The sequence below is a fragment of the Struthio camelus genome, chromosome 4, assembly GCF_040807025.1.
Source record: "Struthio camelus isolate bStrCam1 chromosome 4, bStrCam1.hap1, whole genome shotgun sequence".
Classification (NCBI taxonomy): Eukaryota; Metazoa; Chordata; class Aves; order Struthioniformes; family Struthionidae; genus Struthio; species Struthio camelus.
Window position 1 is genome coordinate 87,925,838 of NC_090945.1, and position 23,425 is coordinate 87,949,262.

Sequence of the window (23,425 nt, forward strand, 5' to 3'; positions counted from 1 at the left end):
TGCCCTCGGCACTACTCTGGCAGGTTTCCCTGTGCCCCAGAGCTGTGTAGGTGCCCCCAGAGCTCCTAGCACTGCTCTATCCACCTCAGAGCCCCTGGGCAGACCTTTGGGGTGCCCCACAGCACTCTTTTGGCTCTCCGGACCCCTTAGGCACTGTCTAGGTGGCCCAGAGCCCCTCCTCAGCTCCTCCACCTTCCCCAGAGTTGTCTTTTGGCTAGGCACACGCCTTGAGGGCCCCCTCTGGTGCCCTTGGCACTACTCTGGCAGGTTTCCCTGTGCCCCAGAGCTGTGTAGGTGCCCCGCAGAGCTCTTAGCACTGCTCTATCCACCTCAGAGCCCCTGGGCAGACCTTTGGGGTGCCCCACAGCACTCCTTTGGCCCTCCGGACCCCTTAGGCACTGTGTAGGTGGCCCAGACCCCCTCCTCAGCTCCTCCTTCTTCCCCAGAGTTGTCTTTTGGCTAGGCACACGCCTTGAGGGCCCCCTCTGGTGCCCTCGGCACTGCTCTGGCAGCTTTCCCTGTGCCCCAGAGCTGGATCTTGGCTCCCTAGGCCCCTTGGCACCGCTCTAGAGCACTCCGCACCACTCTTTGGCTCTTCCTTGCTGCCCAGAGCTGTCTCTTGCTCGTGCTGAGCCCTCAGGAAGGGTCTAGATGGGCCAGACCCCCTCCTGAGCTCCTCCTCCTTCCCCAGAGTCTCTTTGTGGCCGTGGAGAGCCCTTAGAAGCCCTCTCGTGTCTTCTGAACTACAATAGCAGTACTCGTTGTGCCCCAGAGCTGTCTTTTGGCCCTCCGGACGCCTTAGGCACTGTCTAGGTGGCCCAGAGCACCTCCTCAGCTCCTCCTCCTTCCCCAGAGTGGGGTTTTGGGTCATGTAAACCCTTGAGGGCCCCCTCTGGTGCCCTCGGCACTACTCTGGCAGGTTTCCCTGTGCCCCAGAGCTGTGTAGGTGTCCCGCACAGCTCTTAGCACTGCTCTATCCACCTCAGAGCCCCTGGGGAGACCTTTGGGGTGCCCCAGAGCTGTGTAGGTGCCCCCCACAGCTCTTAGCACTGCTCTATCCACCTCAGAGCCCCTGGGCAGACCTTTGGGGTGCCCCACAGCACTCCTTTGGCCCTCCGGACCCCTTAGGCACTGTGTAGGTGGCCCAGACCCCCTCCTCAGCTCGTCCTTCTTCCCCAGAGTTGTCTTTTGGCTAGGCACACGCCTTGAGGGCCCCCTCTGGTGCCCTCGGCACTGCTCTGGCAGGTTTCCCTGTGCCCCAGAGCTGGATCTTGGCTCCCTAGGCCCCTTGGCACCGCTCTAGAGCACTCCGCACCACTCTTTGGCTCTTCCTTGCTGCCCAGAGCTGCCTCTTGCTCGTGCCGAGCCCTCAGGAAGGGTCTAGATGGGCCAGACCCCCTCCTGAGCTCCTCCTCCTTCCCCAGAGTCTCTTTGTGGCCGTGGAGAGCCCTTAGAAGCCCTCTCGTGTCTTCTGAACTACAATAGCAGTACTCGTTGTGCCCCAGAGCTGTCTTTTGGCCCCCTGGACGCCTTAGGCACTGTCTAGGTGGCCCAGACCCCCTCCTCAGCTCCTCCTTCTTCCCTAGAGTGGGGTTTTGGGCCATGTAAACCCTTGAGGGCCCCCTCTGGTGCCCTCGGCACTACTCTGGCAGGTTTCCCTGTGCCCCAGAGCTGTGTAGGTGCCCCCCAGAGCTCTTAGCACTGCTCTATCCACCTCAGAGCCCCTGGGGAGACCTTTGGGGTGCCCCAGAGCTGTGTAGGTGCCCCCCACAGCTCTTAGCACTGCTCTATCTACCTCAGAGCCCCTGGGCAGACCTTTGGGGTGCCCCAGAGTAGCGTTTTGGCTCCCGAGACCCCTTAGGCACTGTCTAGGTGGCCCAGAGCCCCTCCTCAGCTCCTCCACCTTCCCCAGAGTTGTCTTTTGGCTAGGCACACGCCTTGAGGGCCCCCTCTGGTGCCCTCGGCACTACTCTGGCAGGTTTCCCTGTGCCCCAGAGCTGTGTAGGTGCCCCGCAGAGCTCTTAGCACTGCTCTCTCCACCTCAGAGCCCCTGGGCAGACCTTTGGGGTGCCCCAGAGTAGCGTTTTGGCTCCCGAGACCCCTTAAGCACTGTGTAGGTGGCCCAGAGCCCCTCCTCAGCTCCTCCTCCTTCCCTAGAGTGGGGTTTTGGGCCATGTAAACCCTTGAGGGCCCCCTCTGGTGCCCTCGGCACTACTCTGGCAGGTTTCCCTGTGCCCCAGAGCTGTGTAGGTGCCCCCCAGAGCTCTTAGCACTGCTCTATCCACCTCAGAGCCCCTGGGGAGACCTTTGGGGTGCCCCAGAGTAGCGTTTTGGCTCCCGAGACCCCTTAGGCACTGTCTAGGTGGCCCAGAGCCCCTCCTCAGCTCCTCCACCTTCCCCAGAGTTGTCTTTTGGCTAGGCACACGCCTTGAGGGCCCCCTCTGGTGCCCTCGGCACTACTCTGGCAGGTTTCCCTGTGCCCCAGAGCTGTGTAGGTGCCCCGCAGAGCTCTTAGCACTGCTCTCTCCACCTCAGAGCCCCTGGGCAGACCTTTGGGGTGCCCCAGAGTAGCGTTTTGGCTCTCCAGACCCCTTAGGCACTGTCTAGGTGGCCCAGACCCCCTCCTCAGCTCCTCCTCCTTCCCTAGAGTGGGGTTTTGGGCCATGTAAACCCTTGGGGTCCCCTCTGGTGCCCTCGGGACTACTCTGGCAGGTTTCCCTGTGCCCCAGAGCTGGATCTTGGCTCCCTAGGCCCCTAGGCACCGCTCTAGAGCACTGCGCACCACTCTTTGGCTCTTCCTTGCTGCCCAGAGCTGTCTCTTGCTCGTGCCGAGCCCTCAGGAAGGGTCTAGATGGGCCAGACCCCCTCCTGAGCTCCTCCTCCTTCCCCAGAGTCTCTTTGTGGCCATGGAGAGCCCTTAGAAGCCCTCTCGTGTCTTCTGAACTACAATAGCAGTACTCGTTGTGCCCCAGAGCTGTCTTTTGGCCCTCTGGACGCCTTAGGCACTGTCTAGGTGGCCCAGAGCCCCTCCTCAGCTCCTCCTCCTTCCCTAGAGTGGGGTTTTGGGCCATGTAAACCCTTGAGGGCCCCCTCTGGTGCCCTCGGCACTACTCTGGCAGGTTTCCCTGTGCCCCAGAGCTGTGTTGGGGCCCCCCATAGCTCTTAGCACTGCTCTATCCACCTCAGAGCCCCTGGGGAGACCTTTGGGGTGCCCCACAGCACTCTTTTGGCCCCTGAGACCCCTTAGGCACTGTCTAGGTGGCCCAGACCCCCTCCTCAGCTCCTCCTCCTTCCCTAGAGTGGGGTTTTGGGCCATGTAAACCCTTGAGGGCCCCCTCTGGTGCCCTCGGCACTACTCTTGCAGGTTTCCCTGTGCCCCAGAACTGTGTAGGTGCCCCGCAGAGCTCTTAGCACTGCTCTATCCACGTCAGAGCCCCTGGGGAGACCTTTGGGGTGCCCCAGAGCTGTGTAGGTGCCCCCCACAGCTCTTAGCACTGCTCTATCCACCTCAGAGCCCCTGGGCAGACCTTTGGGGTGCCCCAGAGCTGTCTTTTGGCCCTCCGGACGCCTTAGGCACTGTCTAGGTGGCCCAGGCCCCCTCCTCAGCTCGTCCTTCTTCCCTAGAGTGGGGTTTTGGGCCATGTAAACCCTTGAGGGCCCCCTCTGGTGCCCTCGGCACTACTCTTGCAGGTTTCCCTGTGCCCCAGAGCTGTGTTGGGGCCCCGCACAGCTCTTAGCACTGCTCTATCCACCTCAGAGCCCCTGGGCAGACCTTTGGGGTGCCCCACAGCACTCTTTTGGCCCCTGAGACCCCTTAGGCACTGTCTAGGTGGCCCAGAGCCCCTCCTCCGCTCCTCTACCTTCCCCAGAGTTGTCTTTTGGCTAGGCATACGCCTTGAGGGCCCCATCTGGTGCCCTCGGCACTACTCTGGCAGGTTTCCCTGTGCCCCAGAGCTGTGTAGGTGCCCCCCAGAGCTCTTAGCACTGCTCTATCCACCTCAGAGCCCCTGGGCAGACCTTTGGGGTGCCCCAGAGTAGTGTTTTGGCTCTCCAGACCCCTTAGGCACTGTCTAGGTGGCCCAGAGCCCCTCCTCAGCTCCTCCTCCTTCCCTAGAGTGGGGTTTTGGGCCATGTAAACCCTTGAGGGTCCCCTCTGGTGCCCTCGGGACTACTCTGGCAGGTTTCCCTGTGCCCCAGAGCTGCATCTTGGCTCCCTAGGCCCCTTGGCACCACTCTAGAGCACTCCGCACCACTCTTTGGCTCTTCCTTGCTGCCCAGAGCTGTCTCTTGCTCGTGCCGAGCCCTCAGGAAGGGTCTAGATGGGCCAGACCCCTCCTGAGCTCCTCCTCCTTCCTCAGAGTCTCTTTGTGGCCGTGGAGAGCCCTTAGAAGCCCTCTCGTGTCTTCTGAACTACAATAGCAGTACTCGTTGTGCCCCAGAGCTGTCTTTTGGCCCTCCGGACGCCTTAGGCACTGTCTAGGTGGCCCAGAGCGCCTCCTCAGCTCCTCCTTCTTCCCTAGAGTGGGGTTTTGGGCCATGTAAACCCTTGAGGGCCCCCTCTGGTGCCCTCGGCACTACTCTGGCAGGTTTCCCTGTGCCCCAGAGCTGTGTAGGTGCCCCCAGAGCTCCTAGCACTGCTCTATCCACCTCAGAGCCCCTGGGCAGACCTTTGGGGTGCCCCACAGCACTCTTTTGGCTCTCCGGACGCCTTAGGCACTGTCTAGGTGGCCCAGACCCCCTCCTCAGCTCCTCCTCCTTCCCCAGAGTTGTCTTTTGGCTAGGCACACGCCTTGAGGGCCCCCTCTGGTGCCCTCGGCACTACTCTGGCAGGTTTCCCTGTGCCCTAGAGCTGTGTAGGTGCCCCCCAGAGCTCTTAGCACTGCTCTCTCCACCTCAGAGCCCCTGGGCAGACCTTTGGGGTGCCCCAGAGTAGTGTTTTGGCTCTCCAGACCCCTTAGGCGCTGTCTAGGTGGCCCAGACCCCCTCCTCAGCTCCTCCTTCTTCCCTAGAGTGGGGTTTTGGGCCATGTAAACCCTTGAGGGCCCCCTCTGGTGCCCTCGGGACTACTCTGGCAGCTTTCCCTGTGCCCCAGAGCTGGATCTTGGCTCCCTAGGCCCCTAGGCACCGCTCTAGAGCACTCCGCACCACTCTTTGGCTCTTCTTTGCTGCCCAGAGCTGTCTCTTGCTCGTGCTGAGCCCTCAGGAAGGGTCTAGATGGGCCAGACCCCCTCCTGAGCTCCTCCTCCTTCCCCAGAGTCTCTTTGTGGCCGTGGAGAGCCCTTAGAAGCCCTCTCGTGTCTTCTGAACTACAATAGCAGTACTCGTTGTGCCCCAGAGCTGTCTTTTGGCCCTCCGGACCCCTTAGGCACTGTCTAGGTGGCCCAGACCCCCTCCTCAGCTCCTCCACCTTCCCCAGAGTTGTCTTTTGGCTAGGCACACGCCTTGAGGGCCCCCTCTGGTGCCCTCGGCACTACTCTGGCAGGTTTCCCTGTGCCCCAGAGCTGTGTAGGTGCCCCACAGAGCTCTTAGCACTGCTCTCTCCACCTCAGAGCCCCTGGGCAGACCTTTGGGGTGCCCCAGAGTTGTGTTTTGGCTCTCCAGACCCCTTAGGCACTGTCTAGGTGGCCCAGACCCCCTCCTCAGCTCCACCTTCTTCCCTAGAGTGGGGTTTTGGGTCATGTAAACCCTTGAGGGCCCCCTCTGGTGCCCTCGGCACTACTCTGGCAGGTTTCCCTGTGCCCCAGAGCTGTGTAGGTGCCCCCCAGAGCTCTTAGCACTGCTCTATCCACCTCAGAGCCCCTGGGGAGACCTTTGGGGTGCCCCAGAGCTGTGTAGGTGCCCCCCACAGCTCTTAGCACTGCTCTATCTACCTCAGAGCCCCTGGGCAGACCTTTGGGGTGCCCCAGAGTAGCGTTTTGGCTCCCGAGACCCCTTAGGCACTGTCTAGGTGGCCCAGAGCCCCTCCTCAGCTCCTCCACCTTCCCCAGAGTTGTCTTTTGGCTAGGCACACGCCTTGAGGGCCCCCTCTGGTGCCCTCGGCACTACTCTGGCAGGTTTCCCTGTGCCCCAGAGCTGTGTAGGTGCCCCGCAGAGCTCTTAGCACTGCTCTCTCCACCTCAGAGCCCCTGGGCAGACCTTTGGGGTGCCCCAGAGTAGCGTTTTGGCTCCCGAGACCCCTTAGGCACTGTCTAGGTGGCCCAGACCCCCTCCTCAGCTCCTCCTCCTTCCCTAGAGTGGGGTTTTGGGCCATGTAAACCCTTGGGGTCCCCTCTGGTGCCCTCGGGACTACTCTGGCAGGTTTCCCTGTGCCCCAGAGCTGGATCTTGGCTCCCTAGGCCCCTAGGCACCGCTCTAGAGCACTGCGCACCACTCTTTGGCTCTTCCTTGCTGCCCAGAGCTGTCTCTTGCTCGTGCCGAGCCCTCAGGAAGGGTCTAGATGGGCCAGACCCCCTCCTGAGCTCCTCCTCCTTCCCCAGAGTCTCTTTGTGGCCATGGAGAGCCCTTAGAAGCCCTCTCGTGTCTTCTGAACTACAATAGCAGTACTCGTTGTGCCCCAGAGCTGTCTTTTGGCCCCCTGGACGCCTTAGGCACTGTCTAGGTGGCCCAGAGCCCCTCCTCAGCTCCTCCTCCTTCCCTAGAGTGGGGTTTTGGGCCATGTAAACCCTTGAGGGCCCCCTCTGGTGCCCTCGGCACTACTCTGGCAGGTTTCCCTGTGCCCCAGAGCTGTGTTGGGGCCCCCCATAGCTCTTAGCACTGCTCTATCCACCTCAGAGCCCCTGGGGAGACCTTTGGGGTGCCCCACAGCACTCTTTTGGCCCCTGAGACCCCTTAGGCACTGTCTAGGTGGCCCAGACCCCCTCCTCAGCTCCTCCTCCTTCCCTAGAGTGGGGTTTTGGGCCATGTAAACCCTTGAGGGCCCCCTCTGGTGCCCTCGGCACTACTCTTGCAGGTTTCCCTGTGCCCCAGAACTGTGTAGGTGCCCCGCAGAGCTCTTAGCACTGCTCTATCCACCTCAGAGCCCCTGGGGAGACCTTTGGGGTGCCCCAGAGCTGTGTAGGTGCCCCCCACAGCTCTTAGCACTGCTCTATCCACCTCAGAGTCCTTGGGCAGACCTTTGGGGTGCCCCACAGCACTCCTTTGGCCCTCCGGACCTCTTAGGCACTGTCTAGGTGGCCCAGAGCCCCTCCTCAGCTCGTCCTTCTTCCCTAGAGTGGGGTTTTGGGCCATGTAAACCCTTGAGGGCCCCCTCTGGTGCCCTCGGCACTACTCTGGCAGGTTTCCCTGTGCCCCAGAGCTGTGTTGGGGCCCCGCACAGCTCTTAGCACTGCTCTATCCACCTCAGAGCCCCTGGGCAGACCTTTGGGGTGCCCCACAGCACTCTTTTGGCCCCTGAGACCCCTTAGGCACTGTCTAGGTGGCCCAGAGCCCCTCCTCCGCTCCTCTACCTTCCCCAGAGTTGTCTTTTGGCTAGGCATACGCCTTGAGGGCCCCGTCTGGTGCCCTCGGCACTACTCTGGCAGGTTTCCCTGTGCGCCATAGCTGTGTAGGTGCCCCGCAGAGCTCTTAGCACTGCTCTATCCACCTCAGAGCCCCTGGGCAGACCTTTGGGGTGCCCCAGAGTAGTGTTTTGGCTCTCCAGACCCCTTAGGCACTGTCTAGGTGGCCCAGAGCCCCTCCTCAGCTCCTCCTCCTTCCCTAGAGTGGGGTTTTGGGCCATGTAAACCCTTGAGGGTCCCCTCTGGTGCCCTCGGGACTACTCTGGCAGGTTTCCCTGTGCCCCAGAGCTGCATCTTGGCTCCCTAGGCCCCTTGGCACCACTCTAGAGCACTCCGCACCACTCTTTGGCTCTTCCTTGCTGCCCAGAGCTGTCTCTTGCTCGTGCCGAGCCCTCAGGAAGGGTCTAGATGGGCCAGACCCCTCCTGAGCTCCTCCTCCTTCCCCAGAGTCTCTTTGTGCCCGTGGAGAGCCCTTAGAAGCCCTCTCGTGTCTTCTGAACTACAATAGCAGTACTCGTTGTGCCCCAGAGCTGTCTTTTGGCCCTCCGGACGCCTTAGGCACTGTCTAGGTGGCCCAGAGCGCCTCCTCAGCTCCTCCTTCTTCCCTAGAGTGGGGTTTTGGGCCATGTAAACCCTTGAGGGCCCCCTCTGGGGCCCTCGGCACTACTCTGGCAGGTTTCCCTGTGCCCCAGAGCTGTGTAGGTGCCCCCAGAGCTCCTAGCACTGCTCTATCCACCTCAGAGCCCCTGGGCAGACCTTTGGGGTGCCCCACAGCACTCTTTTGGCTCTCCGGACGCCTTAGGCACTGTCTAGGTGGCCCAGACCCCCTCCTCAGCTCCTCCTCCTTCCCCAGAGTTGTCTTTTGGCTAGGCACACGCCTTGAGGGCCCCCTCTGGTGCCCTCGGCACTACTCTGGCAGGTTTCCCTGTGCCCTAGAGCTGTGTAGGTGCCCCCCAGAGCTCTTAGCACTGCTCTCTCCACCTCAGAGCCCCTGGGCAGACCTTTGGGGTGCCCCAGAGTAGTGTTTTGGCTCTCCAGACCCCTTAGGCGCTGTCTAGGTGGCCCAGACCACCTCCTCAGCTCCACCTTCTTCCCTAGAGTGGGGTTTTGGGCCATGTAAACCCTTGAGGGCCCCCTCTGGTGCCCTCGGGACTACTCTGGCAGCTTTCCCTGTGCCCCAGAGCTGGATCTTGGCTCCCTAGGCCCCTAGGCACCGCTCTAGAGCACTCCGCACCACTCTTTGGCTCTTCTTTGCTGCCCAGAGCTGTCTCTTGCTCGTGCCAAGCCCTCAGGAAGGGTCTAGATGGGCCAGACCCCCTCCTGAGCTCCTCCTCCTTCCCCAGAGTCTCTTTGTGGCCGTGGAGAGCCCTTAGAAGCCCTCTCGTGTCTTCTGAACTACAATAGCAGTACTCGTTGTGCCCCAGAGCTGTCTTTTGGCCCTCCGGACCCCTTAGGCACTGTCTAGGTGGCCCAGACCCCCTCCTCAGCTCCTCCACCTTCCCCAGAGTTGTCTTTTGGCTAGGCACACGCCTTGAGGGCCCCCTCTGGTGCCCTCGGCACTACTCTGGCAGGTTTCCCTGTGCCCCAGAGCTGTGTAGGTGCCCCGCAGAGCTCTTAGCACTGCTCTCTCCACCTCAGAGCCCCTGGGCAGACCTTTGGGGTGCCCCAGAGTAGTGTTTTGGCTCTCCAGACCCCTTAGGCACTGTCTAGGTGGCCCAGACCCCCTCCTCAGCTCCACCTTCTTCCCTAGAGTGGGGTTTTGGGTCATGTAAACCCTTGAGGGCCCCCTCTGGTGCCCTCGGCACTACTCTGGCAGGTTTCCCTGTGCCCCAGAGCTGTGTAGGTGCCCCCCAGAGCTCTTAGCACTGCTCTATCCACGTCAGAGCCCCTGGGGAGACCTTTGGGGTGCCCCAGAGCTGTGTAGGTGCCCCCCACAGCTCTTAGCACTGCTCTATCCACCTCAGAGCCCTTGGGCAGACCTTTGGGGTGCCCCACAGCACTCCTTTGGCCCTCCGGACCCCTTAGGCACTGTGTAGGTGGCCCAGACCCCCTCCTCAGCTCCTCCTTCTTCCCCAGAGTTGTCTTTTGGCTAGGCACACGCCTTGAGGGCCCCCTCTGGTGCCCTCGGCACTGCTCTGGCAGGTTTCCCTCTGCCCCAGAGCTGGATCTTGGCTCCCTAGGCCCCTTGGCACCGCTCTAGAGCACTGCGCACCACTCTTTGGCTCTTCCTTGCTGCCCAGAGCTGTCTCTTGCTCGTGCCGAGCCCTCAGGAAGGGTCTAGATGGGCCAGACCCCCTCCTGAGCTCCTCCTCCTTCCCCAGAGTCTCTTTGTGGCCGTGGAGAGCCCTTAGAAGCCCTCTCGTGTCTTCTGAACTACAATTGCAGTACTCGTGCCCCAGAGCTGTCTTTTGGCCTCCGAGACGCCTTAGGCACTGTCTAGGTGGCCCAGAGCCCCTCCTCAGCTCCTCCTCCTTCCCTAGAGTGGGGTTTTGGGCCATGTAAACCCTTGAGGGCCCCCTCTGGTGCCCTCGGCACTACTCTTGCAGGTTTCCCTGTGCCCCAGAACTGTGTAGGTGCCCCGCAGAGCTCTTAGCACTGCTCTATCCACCTCAGAGCCCCTGGGCAGACCTTTGGGGTGCCCCAGAGCTGTGTAGGTGCCCCCCACAGCTCTTAGCACTGCTCTATCCACCTCAGAGTCCTTGGGCAGACCTTTGGGGTGCCCCACAGCACTCCTTTGGCCCTCCGGACCTCTTAGGCACTGTCTAGGTGGCCCAGAGCCCCTCCTCAGCTCCTCCTTCTTCCCTAGAGTGGGGTTTTGGGCCATGTAAACCCTTGAGGGCCCCCTCTGGTGCCCTCGGCACTACTCTGGCAGGTTTCCCTGTGCCCCAGAGCTGTGTAGGTGCCCCCCAGAGCTCTTAGCACTGCTCTATCCACCTCAGAGCCCCTGGGGAGACCTTTGGGGTGCCCCAGAGCTGTCTTTGAGCCCCCCAGAGCTCTTAGCACTGCTCTATCCACCTCAGAGCCCCTGCGGAGACCTTTGGGGTGCCCCACAGCACTCTTTTGGCCCCCGAGACCCCTTAGGCACTGTCTAGGTGGCCCAGAGCCCCTCCTCAGCTCCACCTTCTTCCCCAGAGTGGTCTTTTGGCTAGGCACACGCCTTGAGGGCCCCCTCTGGTGCCCTCGGGACTACTCTGGCAGGTTTCCCTGTGCCCCAGAGCTGTCTTTGGGCCCCCCACAGCTCTTAGCACTGCTCTATCCACCTCAGAGCCCCTGGGCAGACCTTTGGGGTGCCCCAGAGCTGTCTTCTGGCCCCCGAGACCCCTTAGGCACTGTCTAGGTGGCCCAGACCCCCTCCTCAGCTCCTCCTCCTTCCCCAGAGTTGTCTTTTGTCTAGCCCCATGCTTTGAGGGTCCCCTCTGGTGCCCTCGGCACTACTCTGGCAGGTTTCCCTGTGCCCCAGAGCTGTCTTTGGGCCCCTCCCCAGAGCTCTTAGCACTGCTCTCTCCACGTCAGAGCCCCTGGGCAGACCTTTGGGGTGCCCCAGAGTAGTGTTTTGGCTCTCCAGACCCCTTAGGCACTGTCTAGGTGGCCCAGACCCCCTCCTCAGCTCCTCCTCCTTCCCTAGGGTGGGGTTTTGGCTAGCTTTGAGGGCCCCCTCTGGTGCTCTTGGGACTACTCTGGCAGGTTTCCCTGTGCCCCAGAGCTGTGTAGGTGCCCCGCACAGCTCTTAGCACTGCTCTATCCACCTCAGAGCCCCTGGGCAGACCTTTGGGGTGCCCCAGAGTAGCGTTTTGGCTCCCGAGACCCCTTAGGCACTGTCTAGGTGGCCCAGAGCGCCTCCTCAGCTCCTCCTCCTTCCCTAGAGTGGGGTTTTGGGCCATGTAAACCCTTGAGGGCCCCCTCTGGTGCCCTCGGCACTACTCTGGCAGGTTTCCCTGTGCCCCAAAGCTGTGTAGGTGCCCCGCAGAGCTCTTAGCACTGCTCTATCCACCTCAGAGCCCCTGGGCAGACCTTTGGGGTGCCCCAGAGCTGTCTTTTGGCCCTCCGGACGCCTTAGGCACTGTCTAGGTGGCCCAGGCCCCCTCCTCAGCTCCTCCTCCTTCCCTAGAGTGGGGTTTTGGGCCATGTAAACCCTTGAGGGCCCCCTCTGGTGCCCTCGGCACTACTCTGGCAGGTTTCCCTGTGCCCCAGAGCTGTGTTGGGGCCCCGCACAGCTCTTAGCACTGCTCTATCCACCTCAGAGCCCCTGGGCAGACCTTTGGGGTACCCCACAGCACTCTTTTGGCCCCTGAGACCCCTTAGGCACTGTCTAGGTGGCCCAGACCCCCTCCTCAGCTCCTCTACCTTCCCCAGAGTTGTCTTTTGGCTAGGCATACGCCTTGAGGGCCCCCTCTGGTGCCCTCGGCACTACTCTGGCAGGTTTCCCTGTGCCCCAGAGCTGTGTAGGTGCCCCGCAGAGCTCTTAGCACTGCTCTATCCACCTCAGAGCCCCTGGGCAGACCTTTGGGGTGCCCCAGAGTAGCGTTTTGGCTCCCGAGACCCCTTAGGCACTGTCTAGGTGGCCCAGAGCCCCTCCTCAGCTCCTCCTCCTTCCCTAGAGTGGGGTTTTGGGCCATGTAAACCCTTGAGGGCCCCCTCTGGTGCCCTCGGCACTACTCTGGCAGGTTTCCCTGTGCCCCAGAGCTGTCTTCGGGCCGCCCAGAGCTCTTAGCACTGCTCTATCCACGTCAGAGCCCCTGGGGAGACCTTTGGGGTGCCCCAGAGCTGTGTAGGTGCCCCCCACAGCTCTTAGCACTGCTCTATCCACCTCAGAGCCCCTGGGCAGACCTTTGGGGTGTCCCACAGCACTCTTTTGGCCCCCGAGACCCCTTAGGCACTGTCTTTGTGGCCCAGAGCCCCTCCTCAGCTCGTCCTCCTTCCCTAGAGTGGGGTTTTGGGCCATGTAAACCCTTGAGGGCCCCCTCTGGTGCCCTCGGCACTACTCTGGCAGGTTTCCCTGTGTCCCAGAGCTGTCTTTGGGCCCCCCAGAGCTCTTAGCACTGCTCTATCCACCTCAGAGCCCCTGGGCAGACCTTTGGGGTGCCCCACAGCACTCTTTTGGCCCCCGAGACCCCTTAGGCACTGTGTAGGTGGCCCAGAGCCCCTCCTCCGCTCCTCTACCTTCCCCAGAGTTGTCTTTTGGCTAGGCACACGCCTTGAGGGCCCCCTCTGGTGCCCTCGGCAATACTCTGGCAGGTTTCCCTGTGCCCCAGAGCTGTGTAGGTGCCCCGCACAGCTCTTAGCACTGCTCTATCCACCTCAGAGCCCCTGGGCAGACCTTTGCGGTGCCCCAGAGTAGCGTTTTGGCTCCCGAGACCCCTTAGGCACTGTCTAGGTGGCCCAGAGCCCTCCTCAGCTCCTCCTCCTTCCCCAGAGTTGTCTTTTGGCTAGGCACACACCTTGAGGGCCCCCTCTGGTGCCCTCGGCACTACTCTGGCAGGTTTCCCTGTGCCCCAGAGCTGTGTAGGTGCCCCGCAGAGCTCTTAGCACTGCTCTATCCACCTCAGAGCCCCTGGGGAGACCTTTGGGGTGCCCCAGAGAAGTGTTTTGTCTCTCCAGACCCCTTAGGCACTGTCTAGGTGGCCCAGAGCCCCTCCTCAGCTCCTCCTCCTTCCCTAGAGTGGGGTTTTGGGCCATGTAAACCCTTGAGGGCCCCCTCTGGTGCCCTCGGCACTACTCTGGCAGGTTTCCCTCTGCCCCAGGGCTGCATCTTGGCTCCCTAGGCCCCTAGGCACCGCTCTAGAGCACTCCGCACCACTCTTTGGCTCTTCCTTGCTGCCCAGAGCTGTCTCTTGCTCGTGCCAAGCCCTCAGGAAGGGTCTAGATGGGCCAGACCCCCTCCTGAGCTCCTCCTCCTTCCCCAGAGTTGTCTTTTGGCTAGGCACACGCCTTGAGGGCCCCGTCTGGTACCCTCGGCACTACTCTGGCAGGTTTCCCTGTGCCCCAGAGCTGTCTTTGGGCCCCCCACAGCTCTTAGCACTGCTCTCTCCACCTCAGAGCCCCTGGGCAGACCTTTGGGGTGCCCCACAGCACTCCTTTGGCCCTCCGGACGCCTTAGGCACTGTCTAGGTGGCCCAGACCCCCTCCTCAGCTCCTCCTCCTTCCCCAGAGTTGTCTTTTGGCTAGGCACACGCCTTGAGGGCCCCCTCTGGTGCCCTCGGCACTACTCTGGCAGGTTTCCCTGTGCCCCAGAGCTGTGTAGGTGCCCCGCAGAGCTCTTAGCACTGCTCTCTCCACCTCAGAGCCCCTGGGCAGACCTTTGGGGTGCCCCAGAGTAGTGTTTTGGCTCTCCAGACCCCTTAGGCACTGTCTAGGTGGCCCAGACCCCCTCCTCAGCTCCACCTTCTTCCCTAGAGTGGGGTTTTGGGCCATGTAAACCCTTGAGGGCCCCCTCTGGTGCCCTCGGCACTACTCTGGCAGGTTTCCCTGTGCCCCAGAGCTGTGTAGGTGCCCCCCAGAGCTCTTAGCACTGCTCTATCCACCTCAGAGCCCCTGGGGAGACCTTTGGGGTGCCCCAGAGCTGTGTAGGTGCCCCCCACAGCTCTTAGCACTGCTCTATCCACCTCAGAGCCCTTGGGCAGACCTTTGGGGTGCCCCACAGCACTCCTTTGGCCCTCCGGACCCCTTAGGCACTGTGTAGGTGGCCCAGACCCCCTCCTCAGCTCCTCCTTCTTCCCCAGAGTTGTCTTTTGGCTAGGCACACGCCTTGAGGGCCCCCTCTGGTGCCCTCGGCACTGCTCTGGCAGGTTTCCCTGTGCCCCAGAGCTGGATCTTGGCTCCCTAGGCCCCTTGGCACCGCTCTAGAGCACTGCGCACCACTCTTTGGCTCTTCCTTGCTGCCCAGAGCTGTCTCTTGCTCGTGCCGAGCCCTCAGGAAGGGTCTAGATGGGCCAGACCCCCTCCTGAGCTCCTCCTCCTTCCCCAGAGTCTCTTTGTGGCCGTGGAGAGCCCTTAGAAGCCCTCTCGTGTCTTCTGAACTACAATTGCAGTACTCGTGCCCCAGAGCTGTCTTTTGGCCCCCGAGACCCCTTAGGCACTGTCTAGGTGGCCCAGACCCCCTCCTCAGCTCCTCCTCCTTCCCTAGAGTGGGGTTTTGGGCCATGTAAACCCTTGAGGGCCCCCTCTGGTGCCCTCGGCACTACTCTGGCAGGTTTCCCTGTGCCCCAGAACTGTGTAGGTGCCCCCCAGAGCTCTTAGCACTGCTCTATCCACCTCAGAGCCCCTGGGCAGACCTTTGGGGTGCCCCAGAGCTGTGTAGGTGCCCCCCACAGCTCTTAGCACTGCTCTATCCACCTCAGAGTCCTTGGGCAGACCTTTGGGGTGCCCCACAGCACTCCTTTGGCCCTCCGGACCTCTTAGGCACTGTGTAGGTGGCCCAGAGCCCCTCCTCAGCTCCACCTTCTTCCCCAGAGTGGTCTTTTGGCTAGGCACACGCCTTGAGGGCCCCCTCTGGTGCCCTCGGGACTACTCTGGCAGGTTTCCCTGTGCCCCAGAGCTGTCTTTGGGCCCCCCACAGCTCTTAGCACTGCTCTATCCACCTCACAGCCCCTGGGCAGACCTTTGGGGTGCCCCAGAGCTGTCTTCTGGCCCCCGAGACCCCTTAGGCACTGTCTAGGTGGCCCAGACCCCCTCCTAAGTTCCTCCTCCTTCCCCAGAGTTGTCTTTTGGCTAGCCCCATGCTTTGAGGGTCCCCTCTGGTGCCCTCGGCACTACTCTGGCAGGTTTCCCTGTGCCCCAGAGCTGTCTTTGGGCCCCTCCCCAGAGCTCTTAGCACTGCTCTATCCACCTCAGAGCCCCTGGGCAGACCTTTGGGGTGCCCCAGAGTAGTGTTTTGGCTCTCCAGACCCCTTAGGCACTGTCTAGGTGGCCCAGACCCCCTCCTCAGCTCCTCCTCCTTCCCTAGGGTGGGGTTTTGGCTAGCTTTGAGGGCCCCCTCTGGTGCTCTCGGGACTACTCTGGCAGGTTTCCCTGTGCCCCAGAGCTGTGTAGGTGCCCCGCACAGCTCTTAGCACTGCTCTATCCACCTCAGAGCCCCTGGGCAGACCTTTGCGGTGCCCCAGAGTAGCGTTTTGGCTCCCGAGACCCCTTAGGCACTGTCTAGGTGGCCCAGAGCGCCTCCTCAGCTCCTCCTCCTTCCCTAGAGTGGGGTTTTGGGCCATGTAAACCCTTGAGGGCCCCCTCTGGTGCCCTCGGCACTACTCTGGCAGGTTTCCCTGTGCCCCAGAGCTGTGTAGGTGCCCCGCACAGCTCTTAGCACTGCTCTATCCACCTCAGAGCCCCTGGGCAGACCTTTGGGGTGCCCCAGAGCTGTCTTTTGGCCCTCCGGACGCCTTAGGCACTGTCTAGGTGGCCCAGGCCCCCTCCTCAGCTCCTCCTCCTTCCCTAGAGTGGGGTTTTGGGCCATGTAAACCCTTGAGGGCCCCCTCTGGTGCCCTCGGCACTACTCTGGCAGGTTTCCCTGTGCCCCAGAGCTGTGTAGGTGCCCCGCAGAGCTCTTAGCACTGCTCTATCCACCTCAGAGCCCCTGGGCAGACCTTTGGGGTGCCCCGGAGTAGCGTTTTGGCTCCCGAGACCCCTTAGGCACTGTCTAGGTGGCCCAGAGCCCCTCCTAAGCTCCTCCTCCTTCCCTAGAGTGGGGTTTTGGGCCATGTAAACCCTTGAGGGTCCCCTCTGGTGCCCTCGGCACTACTCTGGCAGGTTTCCCTGTGCCCCAGAGCTGTCTTCGGGCCCCCCACAGCTCTTAGCACTGCTCTATCCACGTCAGAGCCCCTGGGGAGACCTTTGGGGTGCCCCAGAGCTGTCTTCGAGCCCCCCACAGCTCTTAGCACTGCTCTATCCACCTCAGAGCCCCTGGGCAGACCTTTGGGGTGCCCCACAGCACTCCTTTGGCCCTCCGGACCCCTTAGGCACTGTGTAGGTGGCCCAGACCCCCTCCTCAGCTCCTCCTTCTTCCCCAGAGTTGTCTTTTGGCTAGGCACACGCCTTGAGGGCCCCCTCTGGTGCCCTCGGCACTGCTCTGGCAACTTTCCCTGTGCCCCAGAGCTGTCTTTGGGCCCCCCACAGCTCTTAGCACTGCTCTATCCACCTCAGAGCCCCTGGGCAGACCTTTGGGGTGCCCCAGAGTAGTGTTTTGGCTCCCGAGACCCCTTAGGCACTGTCTAGGTGGCCCAGAGCCCCTCCTCAGCTCCTCCTCCTTCCCTAGAGTGGGGTTTTGGGCCATGTAAACCCTTGAGGGCCCCCTCTGGTGCCCTCGGCACTACTCTGGCAGGTTTCCCTGTGCCCCAGAGCTGTGTAGGTGCCCCCCAGAGCTCTTAGCACTGCTCTATCCACCTCAGAGCCCCTGGGCAGACCTTTGGGGTGCCCCACAGCACTCTTTTGGCCCCCGAGACCCCTTAGGCACTGTCTAGGTGGCCCAGAGCCCCTCCTCCGCTCCTCTACCTTCCCCAGAGTTGTCTTTTGGCTAGGCACACGCCTTGAGGGCCCCCTCCGGTGCCCTCGGGACTACTCTGGCAGGTTTCCCTGTGCCCCAGAGCTGTGTAGGTGCCCCGCAGAGCTCTTAGCACTGCTCTATCCACCTCAGAGCCCCTGGGCAGACCTTTGCGGTGCCCCAGAGTAGCGTTTTGGCTCCCGAGACCCCTTAGGCACTGTCTAGGTGCCCAGAGCCCCTCCTCAGCTCCTCCTCCTTCCCTAGAATGGGGTTTTGGGCCATGTAAACCCTTGAGGGCCCCCTCTGGTGCTCTCGGGACTACTCTTGCAGGTTTCCCTGTGCCCCAGAGCTGTGTAGGTGCCCCGCACAGCTCTTAGCACTGCTCTATCCACCTCAGAGCCCCTGGGCAGACCTTTGGGGTGCCCCAGAGTAGCGTTTTGGCTCCCGAGACCCCTTAGGCACTGTCTAGGTGGCCCAGAGCCCCTCCTCAGCTCCACCTTCTTCTCCAGAGTGGTCTTTTGGCTAGGCACACGCCTTGAGGGCCCCCTCTGGTGCCCTCGGCACTACTCTGGCAGGTTTCCCTGTGCCCCAGAGCTGGATCTTGGCTCCCTAGGCCCCTAGGCACCGCTCTAGAGCACTCCGCACCACTCTTTGGCTCTTCCTTGCTGCCCAGAGCTGCCTCTTGCTCGTGCCGAGCCCTCAGGAAGGGTCTAGATGGGCCAGACCCCCTCCTAAGCTCCTCCTCCTTCCCCAGAGTTGTCTTTTGGCTAGGCATACGCCTTGAGGGCCCCGTCTGGTACCCTCGGGACTACTCTGGCAGGTTTCCCTGTGCCCCAGAGCTGTCTTTGGGCCCCCCACAGCTCTTAGCACTGCTCTATCCACCTCAGAGCCCCTGGGCAGACCTTTGGGGTGCCCCACAGCACTCCTTTGGCCCTCCGGACCCCTTAGGCACTGTCTAGGTGGCCCAGAGCCCCTCCTCAGCTCCTCCTCCTTCCCCAGAGTGGGGTTTTGGGTCATGTAAACCCTTGAGGGCCCCCTCTGGTGCCCTCGGCACTACTCTGGCAGGTTTCCCTGTGCCCCAGAGCTGTGTAGGTGCCCCCCAGAGCTCTTAGCACTGCTCTATCCACCTCAGAGCCCCTGGGCAGACCTTTGGGGTGCCCCAGAGCTGTCTTCGAGCCCCCCACAGCTCCTAGCACTGCTCTATCCACCTCAGAGCCCCTGGGCAGACCTTTGGGGTGCCCCAAAGCACTCTTTTGGCCCCCGAGACCCCTTAGGCACTGTCTAGGTGGCCCAGAGCCCCTCCTCAGCTCCACCTTCTTCCCCAGAGTTGTCTTTTGGCTAGGCACACGCCTTGAGGGCCCCCTCTGGTGCCCTCGGAACAACTCTGGCAGGTTTCCCTGTGTCCCAGAGCTGTCTTTGGGCCCCCCACAGCTCTTAGCACTGCTCTATCCACCTCAGAGCCCCTGGGCAGACCTTTGGGGTGCCCCAGAGCTGTCTTCTGGCCCCCGAGACCCCTTAGGCACTGTCTAGGTGGCCCAGACCCCCTCCTAAGTTCCTCCTCCTTCCCCAGAGTTGTCTTTTGGCTAGCCCCATGCTTTGAGGGCCCCCTCTGGTGCCCTCGGGACTACTCTGGCAGGTTTCCCTGTGCCCCAGAGCTGGATCTTGGCTCCCTAGGCACCGCTCTAGAGCACTCTGCACCACTCTTTGGCTCTTCCTTGCTGCCCAGAGCTGTCTCTTGCTCGTGCCAAGCCCTCAGCAACGGTCTAGATGGGCCAGACCCCTCCTGAGCTCCTCCTCCTTCCCCAGAGTCTCTTTGTGGCCATGGAGAGCCCTTAGAAGCCCTCTCGTGTCTTCTGAACTACAATTGCAGTACTCGTTGTGCCCCAGAGCTGTCTTTTGGCCCTCTGGACGCCTTAGGCACTGTCTAGGTGGCCCAGACCCCCTCCTCAGCTCCTCCTCCTTCCCTAGAGTGGGGTTTTGGGCCATGTAAACCCTTGAGGGCCCCCTCTGGTGCCCTCGGCACTACTCTGGCAGGTTTCCCTGTGCCCCAGAGCTGTGTAGGTGCCCCGCACAGCTCTTAGCACTGCTCTATCCACCTCAGAGCCCCTGGGCAGACCTTTGGGGTGCCCCGGAGTAGCGTTTTGGCTCCCGAGACCCCTTAGGCACTGTCTAGGTGGCCCAGGCCCCCTCCTCAGCTCCTCCTCCTTCCCTAGAGTGGGGTTTTGGGCCATGTAAACCCTTCAGGGCACCCTCTGGTGCCCTCGGCACTACTCTGGCAGCTTTCCCTGTGCCCCAGAGCTGGATCTTGGCTCCCTACGCCCCTAGGCACCGCTCTAGTGCACTGCGCACCACTCTTTGGCTCTTCCTTGCTGCCCAGAGCTGTCTCTTGCTCGTGCCGAGCCCTCAGGAAGGGTCTAGATGGGCCAGATCCCCTCCTGAGCTCCTCCTTTTTCCCCAGAGTCTCTTTGTGGCCATGGAGAGCCCTTAGAAGCCCTCTCGTGTCTTCTGAACTACAATAGCAGTACTCGTTGTGCCCCAGAGCTGTCTTTTGGCCCTCCGGACGCCTTAGGCACTGTCTAGGTGGCCCAGACCCCCACCTCAGCTCCTCCTCCTTCCCCAGAGTTGTCTTTTGGCTAGGCACACGCCTTGAGGGCCCCGTCTGGTACCCTCGGCACTACTCTGGCAGCTTTCCCTGTGCCCCAGAGCTGGATCTTGGCTCCCTAGGCCCCTAGGCACCACTCTAGAGCACTCTCCACCACTCTTTGGGTCTTCCTTGCTGCCCAGAGCTGTCTTTTGCTTGTTCCGAGCTCTCTGAAACTGTGTAGGTGGCCCAGAATCCCTGTGAAGCTCCTCCTCCTTCCCCAGAGTCTCTTTGTGGCCGTGGAGAGCCCTTAGAAGCCCTCTCGTGTCTTCTGAATCAGTCTTTCTGTAGTTGTTGTACCTCAGAGCGGTCTTCTGGTCCTGCAGACTCCTTTGGCACTGTCTAGGTCCTCCAGAACCCCTCTGCAGGTTCCTCGTGTTCCCCAGAGGCTTTTTTGCGGTTAGACCCACCTGTCTAGTTCCCTTCGGACTACTCTGGAAGGTTTCCCTTTGGGGCTTCCCAGAGCTCTTAGAACTCCTGTGTTCACATCAGGAGCCCTTTGGAGACCTTTTGGTTCCCAGAGCCATGTGTTAGTTCTTTGTCCCTGTTGACAGCCCTCTGTTCTTGCCTGGCCTTTCCTCTTTTATCTTTCCCTGCAAACGTATGTTGGCTTCCTGGGCCCCTTAGTACCTTTCTAGTGTGATATGCACTCCTTTTCCAGCCTTCCTAGTGCTACAGAGCTTTGTTTTGGACTTCCAGGTCATGTAGTCCCTCCCAAAGCTCTCTGCAGGTCTTTGTTGGATCATAGAGCCCTCATTTGGCCCTGCAGCTGTCTTTGCAGCTCTGCAGTCTGTTGTGGAACCCTCTTTTGGCTGTAATTGTGCTCTAGAAGTTTTTTGTGCTTGTTGCTCTTGTATTTGGGACCTCTCTTTGTCTTTTTTTGTTCCCCAGAGCTGTCTTCTGGCCCTCTAGACACGTCTTGAGCCATGTAGTCACTTCTGAACTCCTCCTGAGGGCTTCCTTGCACCTCAGACTCTGTTTTTGGCCATGTAGACGCCTTACAACCCCTGTAGTGTGCTCTGGAGTCTCTTTTTGGCTTTCCTCATTTCCCAGAGCTGTATCTTGATTCTCTAGACTGATTTAGGACCCCTGTAGTGGCCTCAAAATGTTTCTGGAGTGTTTTGTTGCAACATGGAGCTCTGTGTTGGCCCTCCAGCCCTTTCAGCAGCTCTCAATTTTTCTCCCCTCTCCCCCTGCCCACTTTTTTGGCCTTTTATCTTTCCCCCACAGAGCTCTGTTGGCCATCTAGGCTTTTTAGCACCCCTCTAGTGAACTCTGGAGTTCTCTTTCAGCTTTCCTTTTTTCCCAGAGCCATCTTTTGGCTCTGTCAATCCTTTAAGATTGTTGTAGTGTCCTCAGAACTTTTCTGAACAGTGCTCTCTGTTCATCATCTAGTGGTCTTAGCAGCCTCGTTTTCCCTTGGACCCCTTGGGGAAACTCTAGTTATTCTCTACTGGCTTTTTTTTTTATTGTTCTCTAGTCTCCATTGGAAATGTGTAATCCAATCTGGAGTGCTCTGTAGAGCTTTGTTGTGTTGCATAGACTTCCATTGGTCCTGTAGACTTGTGAGGAGCCCCTTTATTTTATTCTGGATTATTCTTTGTTGTGCCCCAGAATGCTGCATTGGTCTTTCAGCCCTCTTAGCATCCCTGTTGTGCCCTCTGGAGCCATCCTGAGATCTCCTTGTGTCAGTTCTCCAGTTAGTGATACAGATATAGTATTCTCCTGCACAACTAGTCATTCCAGCCACTGACTTTTTTTCTCTTCATTTTAGGTACTATAGAGGACCCATCCCTCTTAGGAAGTGCTCCTATTACAGCAGAGGGCTTGTTCCCAGAGTTCATTTTGATATCCTGGTTTGCCCTTCAGGAAATGTTGCCCTGCCCGAGCAGCTGTATTCTAGGCAGACCTGAACCCATTAGAGGACTATGGTATAGCATTCCTTTGTAGGCGCTGTGGAATGTTGTAGTTTTTTTCCTAAGTATAACCAGAACTCATTTGTAGTTTTTAATTTGAAGGCTTGTGCTAGTTAAGGTAAAAAGGAGTTTAATGACCTACCTCTTGATAATGTAGATACTATATGAAGTCTCAGTAACAAAACAGATGTTCTATTTCATAGAAGAGGTCTCTTTATCCCTTCTGTCCTCTCTGTTCTAGATGCTGAGTGGAAGAAGAATTGCTTCTGCCTAGCCCTATGTATTTATGGTTGCTGTTTGTTTGCCCCTCCCCTCCAAAGGGTTTCTGGGTAGGGAAGTGGGTGGGGCCTAGGGTTACATAAAGCGGGGGTCTGTCTTCCCTGAGTTCATTCTGCCTTTGATCTGCTGTGGGAGTGGTAGTTTGTAATGGGCTTAGCAAATAACAGCATTTGAGGATGTACAACTCTCCTGGAAGACCTATTTGTACGCTTGGAGATGCGAAGGCCATTGAACAATAGAAGAGCAATGAGGCAGCTTGAGCTGGAGCTGTGATTATGAGAGGGAAGTGTTTGTAGGAGATAGGGTTTTTCTTGGGTAGCATGTCGGTGTGGGTTGTTTGGGCTGAAAAAGGGCTTCTGAATATCCTGTTGTATCTTTTGTTGACGGTCACTGTTGTTTTCTGGTGTTTTTGAGTTTATTGTGGAAGGGATGCAGCTTCCTCACGGGGCTCTTCTGAGATGATGAGAGTTGGGGAATTGTTTGTTGCTCTGCAGGACTGCAGAAAAGAAGAGACAGGAGGGGTTCAGGGAAAACATTTTTTCCTAGTTTTGTACCCTAGTTTTTTTTGCATTGGGTGCAGTTGTGGTGTGGTGAAGCCAAGCGCTGAGACGGAGGCTGAGCAGGTAAGAGGGGGAGCTGTTTGGGTCAGGGCTCTACTGTGCCGTGGGGCTGGTGCTGGGCTGCTTCTCAGTGATGTCTTTTGTTGTGCTTTTTCAGGTGCTGTGTGGGCCTTTTCTGGGGTGGCTGAGGGTGTGAGCTGCAGTAGAAAGGTGTGTCCTTTGTTGTAGGGCTGTTGGGCGTTGCCTGGCAGAATAGTAACTGTGTTGCCTTTCCTAGGTGCCGCAGGTGTCCGCCCGACCCCAATGTTGGAGTTTGGACAGGCCGCAGGTGAGGGGAGGGACCGTGGTGTTTGGGAGGAGGGTGTTTTTGGTGAAGAGGCTGGAGGCATCTGGCGTGCAGGTGACCGCTTGTGTTGTGTTTTGGCAGGTGGTGAAGGTGAAGGTTTGTGACTGAAGGAAGAGCAGAACAGATGTGCCTGGCATCGAGGCTGGTTCTTGAGGATGGCGCAGCAGTGCCCGAGCTAAGTTGGGAGGGCAAGGGTGTTGGCTTGTCTTGGGGTGTGTGTGTGTGCGTGTGCTGCCAGTCATTACAGTGTAGAGTCCTCCTGAGGATGAGTGCTGTGTGTGAGGCAGAGGGAGAGGGGGGTATGCTAGGCTGGGCAGCTCCCGCTTGTATCTGTGTTGTTGTGTGCTGTGTTCGGTGTGTGTTGTAGGTGTCCTGTGTTTTGCTCAGGTGTTGATGTTGCTCTTGTCCTTTGTGCTCATGGAGCACGATGCAGACTTTGCAGGGCTAGCACGGTAGGCGTCTGCAGGTTTTTGGAGTGGCCTGAGCACTCAGTGTTGTGCGAAGGGTTTGCATCTCCTCCTGTGCCGCCCGTGAAAAGGGGCGTTGTGTCGTGCCAGATTTGCATCGTAGCATCTGTGGCCGGCCTCGGGCGGCCGCGCTTCTTTGCCTCGGGCGGCCGCGCTTCTTCGCCTTTGGGGCTCCCTTTCAGGGTTTTCTTCCCTGTGTGATCATGGCCTTGCTTCTTTCTGGCTGGCCTCTTGTCCAGTGATGGTCCTGGCTT